Source organism: Kogia breviceps, chromosome 4, assembly GCF_026419965.1.
Source record: "Kogia breviceps isolate mKogBre1 chromosome 4, mKogBre1 haplotype 1, whole genome shotgun sequence".
NCBI lineage: Eukaryota > Metazoa > Chordata > Mammalia > Artiodactyla > Physeteridae > Kogia > Kogia breviceps.
Genome location: NC_081313.1, coordinates 159,583,738 through 159,595,518, shown reverse-complemented (window position 1 = coordinate 159,595,518; position 11,781 = coordinate 159,583,738).

Genomic DNA, 11,781 nt, shown 5'->3' with positions numbered 1-11,781 from the left:
TACAAAGTAAAGACATCATGGCCAATAATCGCATATAAAGATGCTCAAAATCAGGGAAATGAACGTTAAAATCACACTGAGATACATACCTAACAGAATGGCTAAAATAAAAAGACTGATAACATTATATGCTAACAAGCATTTTAAGCAACTAGAAGGCCATTCATTGTTAGTGGGATTCATTGTTAGTTAGTTTCACTTTAGAAAACTGTTTGGCAGTTTATTATAAAGTCAAATATACACCTACCCCATGACCCAAAATTCCACTTCTAGATGCTTACCCAAGAGAAATGAAAGCATATATTCACAAAGTTTTGCACAAGAATATTCACAGCAGATTAATTCAAAATAACTTAGGGGATTCTCTGGCCATCCAGTGGTTAGGACTACGCCCTTCCCCTGCAGGGGGCACAGGTTCAATCCCTGGTTGGCGAACTAAGATACTGCACGTGGCCAAAATAAAACAAAACAAAATAACCTAAAACTGGAAACAACCCAAACATCCATCAATAGATGAATGGATAGACAAATTGTGGTATTACTCAGCTATGCGAAGTAATGAACTATATGAATGTAATGAAATAAAATTTTATATTTTAAGGCAAGACAAGAAAAATTAAACATAAAATTCTCTCTGTGTGTCCCCTTCAGCCTCCTCCCTCCCTCCCTCCCTAATATGCACTGTGCATCTGCATTACACATTAACCAGAGCTCATCAAAGATGGGAATGCTTGCTCCACTGTAAAGATCAATATTTTTTTCCTTTCTTCTGATGCTAGCAATGTGACTTTTTAAAAGAATCAAGTTCCCTCCCAGCTCTGTAAGGGGTCTAGTGACTTACTGCTCGCGTTGTATGTGCTTACGTGGACTACGTACCTTTGGTGAACTTTATGTAAACATTAGTATGTCATTTGATGTACAAGCCTTTGTCTCAAAAATGTATATGACTGTGCTTTCAACTTCTAACTGGAGGAACAGCTCTCAGAGCTTTTTGAGAATCTGTCTCCCAGGTTATAATCCTCAGTGTGGCTCAAATAAAATTCCCTTTTATTCCTTAAGTTGACTGTTAAATGAATTTTTGTTGACAAAGGAATCTCAACATCATTATACTATGTGGGAAACCAGACACAAAACAGTATAATTTGATTTATGTGAAATTCTAAAACAGGTGAAACTAACCTATGGTGAAATAAATTATCTTGCCTTAGGGAAAGGTAGGGGTTGACTGTCGCAGCCATAAATGCACTTTCTGAGGTTATAGAGATGATTTATATCCTGATAGTGGTGTGGGTAACATGAGTATATATGTTTATCAGAACTCATCGAACTATATCAATTAAGATCTGTTTATCTAACTGTATTGCTGTTTGTAGTTTATACCTCAATTTAAAAACAATAATACAGTCATATTTTGGATCATTTGGGTCCCAACCTTAGACACAGTCAACAACTTCCAGGATACTAGTTTGAGGTAGTGTTAACCATTGCATTGGTACCAAGTGATGAAATAAATGGACAGTTTTTAAATTTCTAAACTCATTAGGATTTTAAAAATCAAAAATTTTTTCCTTGACATGGTACACATACATGTTTCAAGTTTGAGAAATCCATCTCTAAGTTATTGTGATACCAAAGGACAAGAACAAAGAGTTCTGTTTCTTCCTTTTTACAACCTCCTGTATCCCTGTGTAAATTACCCTCAGCCTCCCCCATCCCAGCTGTCCCCATTTCTGTCACTCTGATGCCCACACGAATGGCTTTGACCAGTACTCTCTCCCAAACCATAGTTTCCACATTCTAGATTCCTAAAAGGCATTTATACGTGATATTCCACTGACATATCAAACTCACAAATACAAGAAACTGAAAGTAAATTTAATATTAATTCCTCGTCTTGCCCCCAAACCTGCTCTTCCTCTTAACCTCCCAGGTTTATGTGAAAGATACTATTACACTAATTAATTCAGCTAAACTCAAATATGCATACGGGAATTTATTAGGGGATAAAGATAATCAATTAAAAATGAATCATTGGGGCTTCCCTGGTGGCACAGTGGTTGAGAATCTGCCTGCCAATGCACGGGATAGGGGTTCGAGCCCTGGTCTGGGAAGATGCCACACGCCCCAGAGCAATTAGGCCCGTGAGCCACAAGTACTGAACCTGCACATCTGGAGCTTGTGCTCTGCAACTAGAGAGGCCGCGATAGAGAGAGGCCCGCGCACCATGATGAAGAGTGGCCCCCGCTTGCCGCAACTAGAGAAAGCACTCGCACAGAAACGAAGACCCAACACAGCCAAAAAATAAAAATAAAATAAATAAACTTAAAAAAAAAAAGAATCATTAAAAACAATAAGGCTGGGGGACTTCCCAGGTGGCGCAGTGGATAGGACTCTGAGCTCCCAACACAGGGGGCCCAGGTTCAATCCCTGGTCCGGGAGCTAGATCCTGCATGCATGCCGCAACTAAGAGTTTGCATGGCGCAACTAAGACCCAACGCAACCAAATAAATAAATACTAATTAAAAAAAAAATAAGGCTGGATTCCTACTTCACTTATACTAAAATAAGTTCTTGACAGATTAAAAAATTTTAACCAAAATATGGAACAAAAGTACTAGAGGAAAATGTGTAGAATAATCTTAGAGTGAGGAAGTTTTTTATAAGTATATCATGAAATTCAGAAACCAAAAGTGAAAATATCAAGAAAATAGACTACATAGATTTTTAAAAATATCTGCATAACAATAATGATAATTAACATAATCAAAAGACAAAATATATGTGATGCATGAGAGACAAAGAGCTAATTGCCTTGCTACATAAGGAACTTTTGAAAATCAATAGGGAAAAAGCCAATAAACAGAAATTGAATATTGGACTTCCCTGGTGGCACAGTGATTAAGAATCCGCCTGCCAATGCAGGGGACACGGGTTTGAGCACTGGTCTGGGATGATCCCACATGCCACAGAACAGCTAAGCCCATGTGCCACAACTACTGAACCTGCACTCTAGAGCCCATGAGCCAGAACTACTTGAAGCCCGCGTGCCTAGAGCCCCTGCTCCGCAACAAGAGAAGCCACCACAATGAGAAGCCTGTGCACCGCAACGAAGAGTAGCCCCCGCTTGCCACAACTAGAGAAATCCCGCGCACAGCAACGAAAACCCAATGCAGCCATAAATAAATAAATAAGAAATTGAATATTGATATTAAAAAGCAATTCAGTTGGGAGTTTCGGTTAGTAGATGCAAACTATTGTATATAGGATAGGTAAACAACAAGGTCCTGCTGTATAGCACAGGGAACTATATTCACTATCCTGTGATAAACCATAATGGAAAAGAATATGAGAAAGCATGTATATATGTTTAACTGAATCAGTTTGCTGTAGAGCAGAAATTAACAGAACATTGTAAATCAATTATACTTGAATATATGTTTTATAAAAAAGCAATTTAAGATGACAAAGTTTGAATGGCCAAAACACGTGACAAAATACTCATCCTCACCATTAGTCAACAAAATGAAATTGACACTATTTTAGGTTCTCTAACAGATTGAAAAAAATCTTTAAAGATTTTTTTAATCAATAATTTTTGTCTGTTATGTTAACTGTTGTATTTAGTAGTCAAGATAGGCTAGTTTACACTAAGTTAACACATTAAATCCAAGATCTCAGTGGCTTCTCTTTAAGAAGTTTTACTTCCCTCTCCTACAGGTCAACCAGCCAGGGTTCTGCTTTACAGTTACCCCAGAAAGCCAGGTAAAGGAGGTTCCTCCATTCTGTAACTCCAAGAATATCTAACAAAAGAACATTCCAGGAAGAGGAAACACCAAGTGCACAGAACACGTGCCTAGGCAGCCTGATGGGCTCAAGCATCTGCAAGAAGTCTAGTGTGGCTGAAAAGAATAAAATAGGGAAATGGGAGGTAGGAGGTGAAGCCAGAGAGGGGAGGGGTGGGCACGTGGGGATGGAGATCTGTTAGGGCCATTTAGGCCACTGTGATAACTTTGGTTTTCATTCTTGGTGTCTCTGCACATTGCACTACACCACCACCCACTGAATAACCTTTTTAAGACATAGATCAGATTGTTTTCCTACTTTCTTACAGCCTGTCAATAACTTCTGGTATACATGACCATACATGATCTTTGTCCCACCTTTGACTCCACTCACATTGTCAGCCTCTCTCCTCAAATAGACATACAGACAGACACACGTAGACACACAGACACACACACACAATCTTTATTAGGCCTCCATGTTTTCCTTTCTCAAAGCATTTTATTTATTTATTTAATTTATTTTTTTTGCGGTACGCGGGCCTCTCACTGTTGTGGCCTCTCCCGTTGCAGAGCACCAGCTCCGGACGCACAGGCTCAGCGACCATGGGTCACGGGCCTAGCTGCTCCGCGGCACGTGGGATCTTCCCAGACCGGGGCACGAACCCGTGTCCCCTGCATCGGCAGGTGGACTCTCAACCACTGCGCCACCAGGGAAGCCCTCTCACAGCATTTTATACCTTTATTTTTTTTTAACGTTTTTTATGTGTGATTACCATCATTTACTTCCTGTCTGTCTTCTTCCACTCAACTATAAACTTAAGTTTTTCACCTCTGTGTATCAGGTCCAGACTCAGCACCTGGAGCAGAATGGATATTTTGTAAATATTTTTTGAACATATGAATCAATGAGTAAATGAATGGATTAAAATCAATATCAAAAGCAGAATTTATTGATGAACTTATTTCATTCTTACTAAATTCTCAATTGTGTAAGTACATGAATATAATACTTTTTTGATTGTTTTTTCCCCCCAAATAGACTTTATTCTAAACAATCCAAATCAATAAGGTATGTGTTTATCATTATTCTGTTGCTAAAGATAACTGGTTTGCTCTTCTAAGCACCAGTGATTGAAGAGACAGCACATCTTAACTGTGAAAAGAAATCACTAGAGGAAAAGGCAGAATAGTAGAAAAAGAGTTGAGAGAGTCTATTTCTGTTGATGATTGCTAATAGCGAAATTGAAGTATGTATATTTAAAGAACAAATATTCAAAGTATTTATTGTTAAAGATGAAAACACTGACCAAAACTAGCCTTTGTTTGTGTCAGACAATTTTTATGTTGTACAGGCAAGTAAATTTGCATTCTAGGAGGCAGCATATTTCTAGGCAACTTAAGATGGCACTCTACTTAAGGATTTTTTTAAAAAATAGCTTTATTGGGCTTCCCTGGTGGCGCAGTGGTTGAGAGTCCGCCTGCCAATGCAGGGCACACGGGTTTGTGTGCCGCCGAGCGGCTGGGCCCGTGAGCCTTGGCCGCTGAGCCTGTGCGTCCGGAGCCTGTGCTCTGCAACGGAAGAGGCCACAACAGTGAGAGGCCGCAACAGTGAGAGGCTCGTGTTCTGCAAAAAAAAAAAAAAAAAAAAAAAAGCTTTATTTATATATAATTCACATACCATAAAACTCAGTCTTCTAAATTGTACAATTTAATGGTTTTCAGGAGATTCACAGAGCTGTGCAGCCTTCACCACCATTCAGTGACCATTGCCAAATTCTCTGAAGTGACCATTGGAATTGTCAGGTTGGTGGAGTGAGGGTACAGAAGTTCAACTGAAGGGTGAGGAGAGAGAATGGAAAATAAAGACATGGATGCCAATACTGTAGAAAATTCTTCCAAGTACTTTTCCTGTGAAGGGGTTAAGTAAAGGCATGGAAGCTGGAGAGTGATAGAAGATCCCAGGAGAATTGTAAGTTTGGGTTTTAGGTTTTGTTTTGTTTTAGCAGGTCCAATATTAGATCATGTTTATATGATAGTGGGCATGATCCATTAACCAGTGGGAGGTGTTATGGGTTGATATGTTGAAGTCCTAAGCCGCATCACCTCAGAATGTGATCTTTTTTGGAAACAGGGCCATTGACCAACTCACATTTACCAGGGCAGGGATGTATAATTCTCCTAAAGAGGTACACGGTGAGTTTCATGGCCCAGCCTAACATCAGTGGAGGTGAGAAGTATAATCCTCCTCTTGGAATTACTGTATTTGAAGAATAATACAAGGTGCTGCACCTTGTAAGGAGTAAAGGCAGGGGATATGAGTACATATGTATTTATGTTGGAAAATTTAATAGAGGAAGGATGGGGAAGTCTCGTCTGACTGCTTCAATTTTCAGTGAAGTATGTGGCAATGCCATCAGCTGAGGGTGAGGAACGAGGGATACATGAGTCAGGACTCTGAGGAGAGGCCTGAGCTAAAATTATATGTTATCATTTTTTAGCTAATGTGGGGAAATTTTTTAAACTTTTAAAAAAATATATTTATTTATTTATTTTTCGCTGCATCGGGTCTTTGCTGTGGCGCACAGGCTCTTCTCTAGTTGTGGCACGCAGGCCTCTCTCTAGTTATGGCACACAGGCTTAGTTGCCCCATGGCATGTGGGAACTTAGTTCCCTGACCAAGGATCAAACCTGTATCCCTTGCATTGGAAGGTGGATTCTTTTTTTTTTTTTTTTTTTTTTTTGCGGTACGCAGGCCTCTCACTGTTGTCGCCTCTCCCGTTGCGGAGCACAGGCTCCGGACGCGCAGGCTCAGCGGCCATGGCTCAGGAGCCCAGCCGCTCTGCAGCATGTGGGATTTTACCGGACCGGGGCACAAACCCGTGTCCTCTGCATCGGCAGGCAGACCCCCAACCACTGTGCCACCAGGGAAGTCCCCTTTACAACTTTTTATTATAAAAATTTTCAAACTTACAGAAAAGTTTAAAGACTAGCTTAATGGATACCATTATACTTTCTACCCAAAGTTTGGTTATTATGTCTTATCAGTTTTATTTTCATCTAAATCAACACTTCTACTTTTTTAAAAGAATTAAACCTTTATTTTTTTTTTAAGAGCAGTTTTAGGTTCATAGCAAAACTGAGGGGAAGTTACAGAGATTTCCCAAGTACCCACTGCCCTCACACATGCATAGCATCCTCATTATCAACATCCCCCATCAGAGTGGTACATTTGTCACAACTGATGAATCTATGCTGACAAATCATAATCACCCAAAGCCCATAGTTTACATTATGGATCACTTGTGCTGTTGTACAGTCTATGGGTTTAGACAAATGTATAATGACATGTATCTATCACTGTGGTATCATACAGAGTATTTTCACTGCCCTAAAAATCTTGTGCTCTGCCTATTTATTCCACCCCACCCTTCACCCCCTGGCAACCACTGATCTTTTTACTGCTTCCATAGTTTTGCCCTTTCCAGAATGTTATATATTTGGAATCATACAGTGTATAGTCTTTGCAGATTGGCTTCTTTCACTTAGAAATATGCATCTAAGATTCCTCCTCTAGGACTTCTCTGGTGGCGCAGTGGTTAAGAATCCGCCTGCCAATGCAGGGGACACCGGTTTGAGCCCTGGTCCGGGAAGATCCCACGTGCCGCGGAGCAACTAAGCCCGTGTGCCACAACTACTGAAGCCCGCGCGCCTAGAGCCCATGCTCTGCAACAAAGAGAAGCCACTGCAATGAGAAGCCCATGCACTGCAACCAAGAGTAGCCCCCCCTCGCAGCAACTCGAGAAAGCCCGTGTGCAGCAACAAAGACCCAAGTCAGCCAAAAATAAATTAATTAATTTAAAAAGGAGACATGCTCTATGTCTCCTCATGGTTTGACAGCTAATAATTTTTAGTGCTGAATGAGTTTCCATTGTCTGGAGGTCTGGATGTACCACAATTTATTTATCCATTCACCTACAGGAGGATAGCTTGGTTGCTTCCACGTTTGGACAATTATGAATAAAGCTGCTATAAACATATGTGTGCAGGTTTTTGTGCAGACATTCCTCCTTTTTTTCCCATCGCTTTGGCTTTTTGAAAATACCAATGATGATACCAATTATCTGATTATTTTCTTCAGGGAGTCATTTAATATTCCACTAAGTTTGTGTTTTCTGTAAAGTGAATTTTCTTTGAGACTTGATTAGATTGACGATGCTGTGTATTCCATATTGTATTACATTAAATGACAAAAGGTCATCTCAATATTAGTGATTTTATGTTTTCCCATTTGTTAGAGTGGTACTTTTTTTTACCCTTTGCAGTAGTAAGTAATCTTTGGGGTCCTACTTTGGAATCTGTAAATATCCTGAAACCTAACAACTTTCACCTAATTGCCTCCATTGATGTTCCTCATCTAAATCATTTATTACATCAGATGCGGCAAAGTGGTAAAGATGTTGTTTCAATTCATGAAATTCAGTGAGCTCATGTAGGAAGAGAGTGTGGATAAAGAAGAAAAGGTTAATCCCTTACTCACCCCAACAGTTACAAGTCTAGTGCAGGATGGTCCAGCAAAGGAGTGAGGAAAGAAACAGGTGAAAGGAAAACCAAGGCAATGGCCTCAGCGGTCTAGAAATGAGAGCTTTCAAGAAAGAGGAAGTTGTGAATTAGAGTAAGATGGAACTAGAGAAGTGTCCACTGCATTTGGCAAGATAGAATTCACTGGAGAAATTAGCAAGAGACTTCACAGAGGACTGGGGACAGAAACCAAACTACAGTGGGTTAGAGTAAATGAGAACTAACAAAGGAGAAAGAGCCATACTATGTACCTTTTTCAGAGGTGGCTTTAAGTATATCTAGCTTAGGCATGTCAATAAACATTTATTGGCTTTCACAAGTTTTACGTTTATTTCTCTTCCTTTCGTCATTTCTCTCAACGTGAGCTTTTTTTTAAAAAAAAAAATGTCCTAATGTTAGTGGTTTTTTTTTTTTTTTTTTTTGCGGTATGCGGGCCTCTCACTGTTGTGGCCTCTCCCGTTGCGGAGCACAGGCTCCGGACGCACAGGCCCAGCGGCCATGGCTCACGGGCTCAGTCGCTCCGCGGCATGTGGGATCTTCCCGGACCAGGGCACGAACCCGTGTCTCCTGCATCGGCAGGCGGATTCTCAACCACTGCGCCACCAGGGAAGCCCATGTTAGTGGATTTTTAAAAAATTTTTATTTAATTAATCAATTTTATTATTTTTGGCTACATTGGGTCCCCGTTGCTATACGTGGGCTTTCTCCAGTTGCCACGAGCTGGGGGCTACTCTTCATTGCGCTGTGCGGCTTTTCATTGCAGTGGCCTCCACTGTTTCAGAGCACGGGGTCCAGGCGCGGATCCCAGCAGCTGCGGCTCACGGGCTCCAGAGCGCAGGCTCAGCAGCTGTGGCGCACAGGCCCAGTTGCTCCACAGCATGTGGAGTCTTCCCGGACAAGGGCCTGAACCCATGTCCCCTGCATTGGCAGGCAGATTTTTAACAACTGCGCCACCAGGGAAGCCCCTCAACGTGAGCGTTGAAGTGTAGTGTGGTGGGATAAGATCTTGAAATACTAACCTTCATGGTTTTTACATTTCTTACTGCACTTCCTTAATTTTTCGTACCTAGATGGCAAGCATCCGTAGAGCCAAGAGGAGAATTAGGATGATTCAAGTGAAAGTACACAGAAACAGCAAATATTTTTTCTGCTGTTGTTATTCACTTGAATCTAGAGCTAACAGGGACTGTGAAGTGAATGGGAGAGGGAGAGGATCACTCAATTCGGGCTCAGGGAGAATGGATAAACGTTACTGTGACTGAGATGGAGATAGAAGGTATGGAAGCCACCCTCTCTGTTGTAACAGTCTCCAGAAAATCTACTCGACAAAATTTGATTTGTGATTGAGGTTCAGATGACTTCTAAGTTAAAGGACTATTGAATGAGCTAGACTTGGAGTCCTAACTAAAACCTTTGTAATGAGAGTAGAATGTCTCAATGTCTTTAGACTCTGGGGCCTTATCTTTTACACTGCCTCCACCCTCCTGGGCCCCACACTGTATAATGTGGTGTTCATGTAGAAGTCATGAAAAGCAGCAAGAAGAGAGGATGTGGTGGAAGGGTTCCAGGGATAGTGGGGAAGGTGGCAGGGCATCCCAAACTGCAGACAATCCCCTCGTCAGTAGGGTGGAACACGGACAGGTATTCACGGTTAAGGGCTATTATGGATAGAGAGGGCCTGAGTGGAACTAGACATGGCCCAAGCTTCTCATCACTTGGATTTTTACCTGTCAGCCCAACACACACAGGCCAGGTCGTGCATGTTCCTTGGCAGGCAGCATGGCAAAAACCTTGAGGCAAAAGTTTGGAGGCTTAATAAACAGACCAAAGTTTAGCTCATTCCTCCCAAAGAGATCTCATCCACACCTTCAATATGCTCTAGCCTGGCACTCCCTTAGGAATGCAGTCCACTCATACCAGAGCTGAATTCTGAAAGATCTAAAATCTCCCCCTAGATATCCTCTTCTTTTGCAAAAAGCCAGGACTATTACTACTAACTACTAACTACTAACTACTACTACTACTACTACTACTACTACTACTACTACTTCTACTTCTACTTCTACTTCTTACTACTACTACTAACTACTAACTACTACTTACTACTACTACTACTACTACTACTACTACTACCACTACTACTACTACTACTACTACTACTACTATTATTAGCAACTTTATGGAAAGCTAACCTCATTGGCCACTCACTCATGTAGTTGGTGTAAACCCTTGCTGGTCATTTATTATCATCTGTACCTTCATCCCCATAACACTATTAAAGCTGTGCTCCTTTTTCTTCAGAGTAGTTAAATGAGTTTGTAATGTTACATTTATAAGAATGACTGATTGTCTTTCTTGCTATACTGTAAACTCTGAAGATAGGAATTGTCTTGGTTCTTTCTATAGCCTCTAGCACAGTGGTTATTTAAAAAATCTTGATAGTTGCTAAATGACTCTAACATTCTGGCAGATCTCACTGATCCTAAAGATCAATTACCATCTGCACACTCATCATTTCCAGATGTGTGTCTCTAGATCAGAGCCTTCTCCTGAGGACGTATGTATGTAAGATTCTACCTGCCATCTCTACTTCCTCAAATTCAGTGTGTATCAAACCGAAAGTGTCAACTTGCCTCTGCAAATGTGTTTTTTTTTTACCCAAGTTCTTTATCTCAAGGAATAGTATGGTCTTTCCTCCAACTGCCCAAGCCAGAAAGCCTTGAATCCTTCCTCAGGCTAGGGGCCATATAGTACCCTTACATGGAGTATTGTCTTTTTTTTTTTTTTAAAGCAACTAGACAGTGTCTATATATGAGGTATTCATAAATAATATTGGATGAATAGTCTGACTTCAGGTTTATTCCCATTCAATTAATTTCCTACTCAGCAGTCAGAGTGATGTTCTGAAACACATACCTGTTGCTGCTCTAATACCCTTTAATGGCTTACCATTGTCCACAGGTTAAAGATCAAACTCTTATTGCATGTTTTGCTCTTTATGATTCACACAATCAGATCTACTTACCCTTGCGGTTTAACTCCTCACCACTTTTCTGCTGGTGATACTGAATGTTCAGTTTCTCAAATATGCCAAACTCTCCTACCTTCCCATTTCATGTAATTTACATTTGCACTGAATCCTTATATCCCCAGCCCCCTTCATCTGACTCACTCCTACTAATTCTTGAGGTTCTACCTTAACACTCACCTCCTGACCTGACCTGGATGAGGTTAGAGACTCCTGGCTAGATCACTAAGTACTTAGGTAATCAAGCACGTACTTAATCAGGCACTTAGTTAATCAAGGACTACATTGTCTTTTGCTAGCAAACAGTTTTATAGAGAATATTCTTATACTGAATTCTATCCATATTTGTATGGATATCTGAAAGATTAAGTCCTAGAAGAGGAATTTCTG